We start from the raw sequence: 11,730 nt of genomic DNA, 5'->3' as shown, positions 1-11,730 counted from the left end.
ACTGTGGAATCAAGTAAAGTTTCAGGAGAAGATTAATTAGCAATATCATACTAAATATTTCAGGTAATTAATTTTCAGGATAAGAGAGAAAAATACTGTTTGGTACCAGAAAAAGGAGTGAGAACAAGTGAATTAGCTCATTCTATGTTTTCTGCAAACAGAACAAATTAAGTACATTTCTTGTGAGCTGATTGGTGACATCATATTACATCTTGTGGGAGCACAGAGAGGAGAGGATCACCTTGCTGGTGGCTGAAGAAAATCGGTAAGTACTGCTTTGGGAAATTTTAGAACTTAAAAAGTTTTGGGGAGAAGTAAACTATTGGGGCATATTCTCTAGTGTGTTTGTGTGTCTGTATTAAATAGATAGTCAGAAGGCAGGCTGAAGCCAGGAGTTTGTGTGTCTGTATTAAATAGCTAGTCAGAAGGCAGGCTGAAGCCAGGAGTTTGTGTGTCTGTATTAAATAGCTAGTCAGAAGGCAGGCTGAAGCCAGGAGTTTGTGTGTCTGTATTAAATAGCTAGTCAGAAGGCAAGCAGAAGCCAGGAGTTTGGGTGTTTTGATTTCCCTTCTCACCTCTAGCTCATCCTTTGGTTTATAGGTAGGAGACACTTTCACATAAATTTAAAAAATAAAATAAAATTAATCAGCCTTTTAGTTTAAACTCAGGATTGCCCCAGGCCTTATCAAGAGTTTAATTTGTCATTACTAGATAAATAGTGAATATATTAATACATTTAAAGGATTCAAATTGTATGCATCTCTACTCCCATAGCAACCTAAACTTAACTAGGAAGTGAACAAAATTAAGATGAAGGCAGCAGTCCAGCAGCAAGAAGAGGCCTTCCAGTCTTTTGCATCGAGTGTCACATGTATGATTTTTTACCTGCGGGTGAGAGGTTGTATGAGTGCACCTGGTGCAAAGAGCTCCTGTCTCTCAGAGAACAAGTCAGATCTCTGGAGGCTAGAGTGGCAGACCTGGAGGAGCTGAGGCAGACAGAGAGGTATATAGATGAGACCTTCAGGGACATAGTAACCAAGTCCCAACTCCAGTCTGGCAGCCCTGGTCCTGCCTTGGAGACGGAAGGTCTCCTGGTCAGAGAGCATCAACCTGATGCGGCAGGAAATGACCCTATAGCAAGGACCTGCTCTCCAGGTGATGCATTGTCCTCTTGTACCAAGGATGTGCCTCACAGGGCTACTGCCAGGATAGAAGGGTTAGATCGGCTGTCATAGTTGGTGATTCGATTATTAGGAATGGAAATAGCTGGTGGCTGGTGGGCGTAAGGATTGCCTGGTAAGTGGTAACATACCTTGGTGCAAAGGTGGCAGCCCTCACGTGTCACCTAGATAGGATTTTAGACAGTGCTGGGGAGGAGCCAGCCAGGGTACGGATTTCTATTGCATAATCAGTTAGCAAGCGAGTTCCTTGGCGTAACTGCAAAAGATCAGAACCCATGGCAGTAACCCTTCCAAGTTCCTCAAACACTTGTTTGAAAGCAGATACAAATAGCGGAAGATTGGAAAGCATGGGGTCGGAGCACTCCCACAAGGGAGAGGCCCACTCCAACGCCTTACCATCCAAAAGAGACAATATAAAGGTCGTTTTGCCCAAATTGTTCGGGAACAACATCGCTTGGAGAGTAAAATGCATATGGCATTGATTTAAGAACCCCTGACACCGTTTGGGATCCCCTGAGTAATGAGGCAGGGCTGGCAGAGGAATGACTGCCCAACCAGGGTTGGGTGCCAGTACGGAGGCCACTGGGGAAGGTGGTGGGGCGTTTAGCTGAACCAGGGAGTTTTGCCGGCCAGCAAGACGGTTCACATCTGCCACCACTTGTTCCAAGGTTGCCTGGAGATTTTGAAGCTTCACCACAAGCCCGGAAATGGACTTCAGTGCCGCCAGATCCACCAGATAGGCATCCAGTCGGGCATGCAGACGCTCTATGGAGGAGGCCAATGCCTCAAGAAACTGCTGCTGTTCTTGTACTTTAGATGCCAGGCCAGGAATGGCCTGGAGAGCACACGGCTCTGCCTAGTCCATGGCCTTTGCAACCCTTGGACTGAGGTGGGGTTAGCGCAACCCGTAGGTAGGGACCTATGGACCCCCACCGTCAGCAGGAAGAGTAAGCTGGAGCTTCACCTGTATCAGCTCTCGTTCCCCACGGGTTGAGCCTTTGGGTGCCGAGGCTGGCAGGACTTAGGCGGGCCTCGGTGTAGAGTCACAGTTAGTCTGATACAGCCCAGAGACAGCAGGTAGAGAATGGTGCAGTCTTACTCTGAATAAGGCAATGTCCTGGAAACCCGAGCACCAAAGGAATGAGAGCAAACAGGGCATTCGAGCGAGAGCAGGTTGAAGCCTGAATAAACCACATCCAAGGAGTAAGCAAAAGAGGCGTCGAAGAACAGGCTTGAGTTTGAGCTGGAGCCAATCCGAAGGCTGTGGCAAGCAAGCTGAGATCTGATCACGGAGATGTCAATAGCGTAGTCGAACAAAGCGAAGGTCAAGGTCTGGAGATAAGCAATACGTGGTCAGGTGAAGCGAAGGTCAAGGTCCAAATAGGCAGTCTAAATGTAGCAGGAATCAGGAACTTGAAGGGAGGCCAGGAGGAAACTAGGAGCGAGGGAACCTGTTGCAAAGGCAAGCTCTGACTGTCAGAGCTTGCCTTAAGTAGGTCCTGGCATGTGATGTTTACAGGAAGGGCCAGCAGCCTTAGTGTGCCGCGGGCCCTTTCAATTTATCAAAAAGGCGCGCGCGCCTGGAAACCTGGATGAGGAGAAACAGACGGCAGCGGCGTCCCTGCTGCGGTGTGGCCTATCGGCAGCATCTCGGCTGCGTTTTGGGCCCGAGGAAGCAGCGGAGAGGGCGGCGGGCTAGGTGAGGAGGGCCGATCATGACGTCTGTGGCTGGCCAACGTAACAATTGAAATCTCCCATTATTACTGCACTACCAATTTAGTTAGCTTCCCTAATTTCTCTTAGCATTTCACTGTCCGTCTCACCATCTTGACCAGGTGGACGGTAGTATACCCCTATCACTATAGTCTTCCCTGACACACAAGGGATTTCTACCCAAAAAGATTCAATTTTGTATTTAGTCTCATGCAGGATGTTTATCCTGTTGGACTCTATGCCATCCCGGACATAAAGCGCCACACCTCCTCCCGAGTGCTCCTCTCTGTCATTGCGATATAATTTGTACGCCGGTATAGCACTGTCCCATTGGTTATCCTCTTTCCACCATGCCTCTGAGATGCCAATTAAGTCTATGTCATCATTCACTGCTATACTTTCTAATTCTCCCATCTTACTTCTTAGACTTCTGGCATTTGCATACAAACATTTCAAAGTTTGTTTTTTGTTTGTATTTTCATTCTGCTTTTTAATTGATAGGGATAAGTTAGGATTTTTTAGGTCAGGTGAGTTTTTAGTTACAGGCACTTGGACTACTTTTCTAATTATTGGGACCTCACTGTCAGGATGCCCTAATTCTAATGCATCATTAGTATCCTTTGAAGATACCTCTCTCTGAACCATGTGCTGCTGAGCGACTGTCGGCTTTCCCCTTTGTTCTAGTTTAAAAGCTGCTCTATCTCCTTTTTAAAGGTTAGCGCCAGCAGTCTGGTTCCACCCTGGTTAAGGTGGAGCCCATCCCTTCGGAAGAGACTCCCCCTTCCCCAAAAGGTTCCCCAGTTCCTAACAAAACTGAATCCCTCTTCCTTGCACCATCGTCTCATCCACGCATTGAGACTCCGGAGCTCTGCCTGCCTCTGGGGATCTGCGCGTGGAACAGGGAGCATTTCAGAGAATGCTACCCTGGAGGTTCTGGATTTCAGCTTTCTACCTAAGAGCCTAATGTTGCGTCGGAGATGGACCCTTGGGCCGAAGTGGGGTTGACGCATCCCATAGGCGAGGACCTACGGGTCCCCACCGCTGGCAGGTGGAGTGGGCTGAAGGCAGAGGCCGCTGGAGCTTCACATATAGCAGCCTTTGTTCCCCGTGGGTTGAGCCTTTGGGTGCCGAGGCCAGCAGGACTTAGGTGGGCCTCAAGGTTGAAAATCGAGAGAGATTGGTTCAGCCCAGAGACAGCAGACGATAGGCGGCATAGTCCTACTCTGGACTGGGTAAGGTACTGGAACTCAGGTGCCAATGGAACACAGGCTGACTGAGGGCGCTCGACAAAAGGTAGGCTGAAGCCTAATAAGTCCACGTCCAGGGAGTAGGCTAGGAGAGGCGTCAATGACAGGCTTGGATCAGGGCCGGTGGCAATGTGGAAGTCGTGGCAAGCAATGCTGAGATCTTATCACAGAGAAGTCAATAGCATTGGTCAATCGAAGCAATGGTCGAGGTCTGGAGATAGGCTGTAGCGTAGTCAAGCACAGCAGAGGTCTGGGTCTGGAGATAGGCACGCAGTAGCATAGTCAGGGATAGCGGAGGTCTGGGTCCGGAGATAGGCTGTAACGTAGTCAGTCGTAGCGAAGGTCTGTGTTGCGGGAGAGCTAGGGAGCGATCCCACTTTCGGGGAGAGTGGTGTGAAATTGGACCATGACGTGATCGCAGAGAGGAGCTCTGTGGAAGCGCCGAGGCAGGTGAGACATGTCCAAGCACAGGCTGACAGGCGGAAGACCAGGAACACAGACCTCTGCCAAACCTGACGCATTAGAAGAGACCCAACAATGCAATGCTGGTCTCTGGGATAGCCCTCCAGCTACTTGATAGCCCTTTCAGACCTGCCGAACAGGAACGGCAAATGCGCCAGGATGGACAGAGGTCAAGGGCAGACGATGGAACAAGATGAGACTTGAAGATTGAAGATGTTCAGACGATACTTGAAGACGATCAGACGAGGACTTGAAGACAAGGTCAGATGATACTGGATAAGGATGAGGCAAGGCTGAAGAGAAGAACATCAAGGACATTGATGAAGACACTTGCTGAGTGGAAAGACGACAGAAGAGTTAAAACTCAGTATGAAGTTATCCAGCCATGACTCGTAGCAGCCACCATCCTGAACTGAGGCTTTGGGGACCTGGTGTGATCGGCGCGGCCAACCTTAAGAAGCGGAGGCTTCAGATCCAATGCGGAAGATGAATCAGAAGTTCAAACTGAAGTTGAAGAGAGGACGGCCCACTAGGAGGCAGATCCGGAACCAAGACATCTGAGAAGAAGGCTACCTGGACGAGGGAGCCAAAGAGTCTGAAGGCTTCCTTGATGAAGGCGCCAAAAGGGTCTGAACGCTTGACAGTGAAGACCTGAAGATGAGGATGTCAAAGGATTCTGAAGATGAAGACAACTTGACAAGAAGACGTCTGGAATGTCAGGACATCTGGACTTCAACCCCCAGGACACTCAGCCAAGACCATTGAGGAGGTCTTGCGTGAACTGGAGATCAAGACAGCTGGACTTCGGACCCCCAGGTCACCCAGCCAAAGGCATTGAAGAGGCTCTGAGAGGCAGAACAATAGGATAACAGACTTCTGGAAAGACAGGACATCGTACGTTGAGGACTTCAGGAATATCTGAAGGTAAAGACATCAGGAGGGTCGGACGATGAAAATATCTGAAGACAAGGACTTAGGATCCGGCAAGAGACCAAACATGGAATGAAGATGCAGACGAAGGATCAGGAACCACAGATGAAGACAAGGGAATTCCCACGAAGAACAGAGTGCCCTGAAGAAGCAGAGCTGGACATCAGGAACTCCTGGACCGAAGAGCTGGAACGGAGGATCCAGGAGTAGTCAGACTCTATGACTGACTCCTTGCGAAGGCGACAAGGAACTGAAGGCTGAGCCCTTTTGAGAGGCAGGACCAGGGACAGCAGCCATGCTGCAGAGGAAGCAGCAGGCCTGAGGCGTCGGAGGCAGCTCCTGCCACAAAGAGAGGACTGAAGATGGCTCCTGGCTGAGGAAACACCGGTGGCAGCCTCCGGGCCATGAAGATGAGCTCTGGGGTGGCCTCCCAGCCGCAAGAAGAGAAGTGACGATGGTGGCACTCCTGCCACGAGAGGGTCCTGGTAAAAGCGGCTCCATGCCGTGCTGGGACGCGGAGGATATCGGCGGCCTCCGGGCCGCATGGGAATGGCGTCTATGGCCTCCTAGCCGTTGGATGAAGAGGAAACATTGGTGGCTCCTGCCGCGAAGGAGAGGAGGCAGCAATGGCGGTTCCAGGCTGCAACAATGGAAGGAGAATGGCCGTGGCCTCCGGCCACACAGAGGCATGGAGGACAGAGTCGGGGAGCCAGGACGCTGACAAAAAGGTGAGCGGCTGCTTGTCTGCTTGTCCCACAAGCAGAATCATAACAGCCTGGGTCTGGAGATAGGGTGTAGCGTCGTCAGGCGTAGCAGAGGTCTGGGTCTGGAGATAGGCTGAAGCGTAGTCAAGCAAAGTGAAGTCGATATCCGTGTAGTCAATCCAAAGCATAGGCAGGGCAGGAATGACGAGAACAGGTAACAGGAACAATGAGGATCAGGAGAAGAGAGTAGAGATGAATCTCTCACAGCAACGAGTACTAGAGTAGCGAGGAGACATGGTGCAAAGGCAATGCTATGGAGTGAGGCCTGAGCTTAAATACACTGAGGAAATTGACGTCATCATCTGGGGCTGCGGCCAGGTTCCCGCCATGGGCCCTTCATCAGGATCAGGTGAGGGGAGGGGTGCAGCACTGGTAGTGGCGTCTCTCTGCGGGCCACGGCAACTTGACCTGAAATGCTGGGAGCTACGGTGGAGCCGGAGGCACTGGGAGCGGTCCGAGGTTGGAGCTGGCGGCCCACCACCGCTAGCGAGGAAGAACCAGAAGCTGGAGTCTGTGCAACAAGGTGAGAGGGCCACTCCATGGGTCTGCTGCGGACGGCATGTGTAACACCTAAATTTGGCTTCCAGAACCTCCCTCCCACATTTTCCTATGTCGTTGGTGCCCACATGTACCACGACAGCTGGCTCCTCCCCAGCACTGTCTAATATCCTATCTAGGTGACGCGTGAGGTCCGCCACCTTCGCACCAGGTAGGCATGTTACCAGGCGATCCTCACGCCCACCAGCCACCCAGCTATCTACATTCCTAATGATCGAATCACTAACTATGACGGCCGCCCTAACTCTTCCCTCCTGGGCAGTAGGCCTTGGGGAGATATCCTTGGTGTGAAAGGACAATGCACCACCTGGAGAGCAGGCCCTTGCTACAGGATCCTTTCCTGCTGCACCAGGTTGATGCTCTCCAATCATGAGTCCTTCTTCCTCCAAGGTAACACCAGGGCTGCCAGTCTGAAGTTGGGGCTTGGCTACTATGTCCCTGAAGATCTCCTCTATATACCTCTCTGTCTGCCTCAGCTCCTCCAGGTCTGTCACTCTAGCCTCCAGAGATCGGACTCATTCTCTGAGAGACAGTAGCTCTTTGCATCGCATGCACATGTACAACTTCTCACCGGCGGGTAAAAAATCATACATGTGACACTTGATGCAAAAGACTGGGAGGCCCCCCTCTTGCTGCTGGACTGCTGGACTGTTCCTTTCCTAGTTAAGTTTTAGGTTGCTATGGGAGTAGGAATGTGTCTAATTAGTGTCCTTTAAATATATTAGTGAATTCACTATATGTCTTGTAGAATGTCAGGGGAATGATCAAACTCTCAATAAGATGTGGGGAATTCGTGAAGTGAAGTTAAAAGGCTGATTTTTTATTTTTTTTTAGTATGAAAGTGACAACTACCTATAAATTAAAGTATGAGCTAGGGGTGGGTGGGAGAGGAGTGGGAGGGTTGGGAAATACAAACACACTAATTTCTGCTTATTAGCTGCCTTACTGACAGACTATATAAAAATAAACACACTAACTTCTGTTTATTAGCTGCCTTACTGACTGACTATTTAAAAATAAACACTCTAACTTCTGCTTATTAACTGCCTTACTGACTATTAAAAGCACAAACACACAAACACACCAAATAATATAGCCCAATAGTTTACTTCTCCCCAATACTTTAAAAAAAATTTCCAAGCAAATCTTACTGATTCCTTTCAACCACCAGCAAGATGATCCTCTCCTCTCAGTGCTCCCATTGGATGTGGGCTATTGAGCTCTTCCCTTACATAACTAATAAAATGAAATTTTCAAAACAGCTGATGAATGGAAGATTTGGTAATTAAAAATTCATATCAAATTTGTTTTAAATTGCCCAAATACCAATAAAATATTTCAAAACAGCAGACCCATCAAATAATATCCAAAAATTAAAACTAATAACTAATAAGGATAAGAATTCATGCTTTCTATACCTGGGAATTTTTTATTTCCAGTCACCCTGGGATTGTCGTAGATTAGTGGGAGAGGAATGTCCAAGCTTTCTCTTCCCTCTCTCATAACTATCTATACATACACACACACACAAACATATGTTCTCTCTCATACACACACTCCCTTTCACATACACACTTGCTCCCTCTTACATTCACACTCACACACACACACAAGATCTCTCTCTCACACCTGCTTGCTCAGACTCACACATGTTTGCTGAGATACACACACATACTGTTACGGTCCCGGGCCTTGCCCCGGTCTCTCCACCTACCTCAGGGACAGCTCGGGCCGTTTCGAGGCCTCCTCGGGACTGCACAGCCTCCAGTTTGTCTCTCCCTCCCCGGGAGAGATGCCGACGATCTGCCGCAACTGGCCCCACCCCCTAGACGTGCGCGTGCGGGGACGAGTCCCTCTTAAAGGGGCCAGCGCAGGAAACTCAAGCCCTGCCTCAGATGACGTCAGACACTATCAAGGTATTTAAACCCTGCTTCTGGACATCTTCAGTGCTTTGCAACGAGGTTTACTCAGTCCCCTGAGTTACTAGTTGCTGCATTTGGATCTTGGATCATCTCTTCGTCTTCTGACCCGGCTTTGTCTCCTGACTTCGTCTTCAGCTTCTGCCCCTGGTTTTGGTTTTGACTTTTGACTTCTGGCTTCCAACCCGGCTCCGTCCCACGACTCTGATTCCAGCTTCCGCCCCTGGCTCTGGCTTCGAACCTCTGACTTCTGGCTTCTGACCCGGCTTCATTCTTGGACTCCGACTTCAGCCTCTTCCACCACCTCAGGTATCTGGTACTTGCTGGCCCAGAGGATTCTCCTAAATCCCAGCGGCTTGGGCTCTCATGGGCTCCTCCCGGGGGAGCCGCGGGCTTCCAAGGGTGAAAATTCTTCCAGCCTCCTGCGCCCCAGCCGTCCTCTTCGTCCACTTCTTTGGCCACTGCCCGGATCCTTGGTCGCATAGGGTCCCACCTAAGTCCAAGAGGTCCGGGTTCCTACGGGCTCCTCCTGGGAGGACCTCAGACTTCCAGTGGTGAAGTCTTCTCCAGAGTCTCTTCAGCGCCACCTCCCGGCTGTGACGCTCCCTGTGGGTTCCCACAGAATAACATCCACAGTCTCAGCCGGCCCAAGGTTCCACGAACATAACAGTTTGCAAGGCCATGGACCCGGCGACTCTTGCAGGCTTAAAAGCCATCCCGTGAATTGAACAGCGGCTGCAACAACAGCAAACTTGCCTTGAGTCCTTGATGGCAACAGTGCAGGGACTAGCTGACCGCGTTGGCGGAGCCACTGCTTCCAGTTCCCTGGTACCTGGAGCTGAGACCAATACTGGAACAGTGGCACCCATACAGATGTCAGCACCCTTGTGATTTTCAGGGGATGCGAAGCTTTGCCGAGGATTCCTGAACCAGTGCTATATTCGCTTCAATCTTCTTCCAGCTCAGTTCCCGATGGACGGGGTCAAGACAAGCTATATTATCTCCCTGTTGGATGGGAGACCCTTGGTGTGGGCCTCCACCCTGTGGGAGCGTCAGGACTCCCGCGTAGCCAATCTGGTACAATTCGTCACCTCCTTTCGGCGGATCATCAATGAGTCCTCCCGCAGACCTATTGCCGCATCCAAACTGCTCCAGCTGCATCAGGGTAACCGGCCTTTGGCTGAACACGCCGTGGACTTTCAGACTCTTGCTGCCGAATTGAACTGGGGAAGTGATAGCCTGCACGGCATCTTTTTGGAAAGTCTCTCCCCAAGACCTCAGGATGAGTTGGCGGCCAGAGATCTCCCGGAAGACTTGAACGATCTCATTGATCTGGCGGGCCACGTGGACCACCGTATCCAATGCCGGTTCTGGGAGAGGAGGCCTGTTCACAGATCCGGGAGCTCCAGAGCCACACCTTTCTGAAACGGGCACTCCCCTTCTGCCTCTCCGGGGGTTCAAGATCCCGAACCCATGCAGGTGGGCCGGGGGCCTATCTCTCAAGAAGAGAGAAGACGTCTTTCCCTAGGCCTGTGCCTGTATTGCAGTGGCAAGGGCCATTTCCTTGCCTGCTGCAGCGAGCGTCCGGGAAACGCTCAGACCTAGGGACAGTCGGGGCACTAACCCTAAGTCACACCACTTCTGCCTCCCCGTGCACCATCCCGGTGACCTTACTCCTTCCCGAAGGAGAGTTCGATACGTTAGTCCTGATTGATTCTGGAGTCGGGGGAAACTTCATCCTCAAGGACTTGGTCCAGCAACTCCAGATTGGGGTTCAACCCCAAAGACCCCCTCTCCATGTGATTTCTATTCAGGGGAGACTTCTTCCAGGGACCATCGCTACTCGTACCAGGCCTCTAACACTACGCACTGGTATTCTGCATGTGGAGGAGATTTCGTTCCTCATCCTGGAAAAGTCCATGCATCCGGTCATCCTGGGGCTACCTTGACTGCGGAAGCACTCTCCTGTAATCTCTTAGGATACCCTCCAGGAGGCATCCTGGGGGCCATCGTGCTTCAACTCTTGCTTGACAGCTGTTCCTCGACCAAGGATACCTCTCCTGATGACTTCGTTGGCATTGCTACCCCACTATCAGGACTACCTCGATGTCTTCTCCAAGGAGAAAGCTGAGATCCTCCTGGAGCACCGCCCTTTCGACTGTGCGATTAACTGGCTTCCGGGTACCACGCCACCACGAGGACCTGTGTACCCGTTGTCACTCCATGAGATGCAGGCCATATCCGCATATATCCAGGAGAACCTGGACTGGGGATTCATTCAACTGTCAAAATCCCCGGCTGGAGTGGGGTTCTTCTTTGTAGCTAAAAAGGACGGCTCCCTCCAACTCTGCATAGATTACCGTGGCCTGAACAGCATTACCCGCCGTGACCGGTACCCTTTGCCCTTGATTCCAGAGCTCCTGGATAGACTCCAGGGGGCCAAGGTTTTCACAAAATCAGATCTCCGTGGGACCTATAACCTGGTGAGGATTTGGCCCGGCGACGAATGGAAGACCGCATTTAACACAAGGGATGGCCACTACGAATGCTTGATCATGCCCTTCGGTCTTTGCAATGCCCCGGCGGTTTTTCAAAACCTCATGAACGAGGTCCTAAGGGAGATGTTACATATCTCCGTAATTGTCTACCTTAATGATGTACTAATATATTCAAAGGACTTGGAGACTCACCATCACGATGTCCGCCAAGTGCTGCAGAAATTGCGAGATAATCGACTGTATGCGAAACTTGAGAAATGCCAATTTGAGCAAGAATCACTGCCCTTCCTTGGGTACATTGTATCCTCCACAGGGTTGCATATGGACCCAGAGAAGGTCGCGGCCATCAAAGATTGGCCTCAACCGGTGGGAGTCAAAGCGCTTCGGCGGTTCCTCGGGTTTGCAAATTTTTGTCGGCAATTTATTCCCCGTTATTCCCAGATGGTGGCTCCGTTGAC

Source organism: Rhinatrema bivittatum, chromosome 4, assembly GCF_901001135.1.
Source record: "Rhinatrema bivittatum chromosome 4, aRhiBiv1.1, whole genome shotgun sequence".
In the NCBI taxonomy this organism is placed as follows: Eukaryota; Metazoa; Chordata; class Amphibia; order Gymnophiona; family Rhinatrematidae; genus Rhinatrema; species Rhinatrema bivittatum.
Note: the sequence above shows the minus strand (reverse complement) of the source record.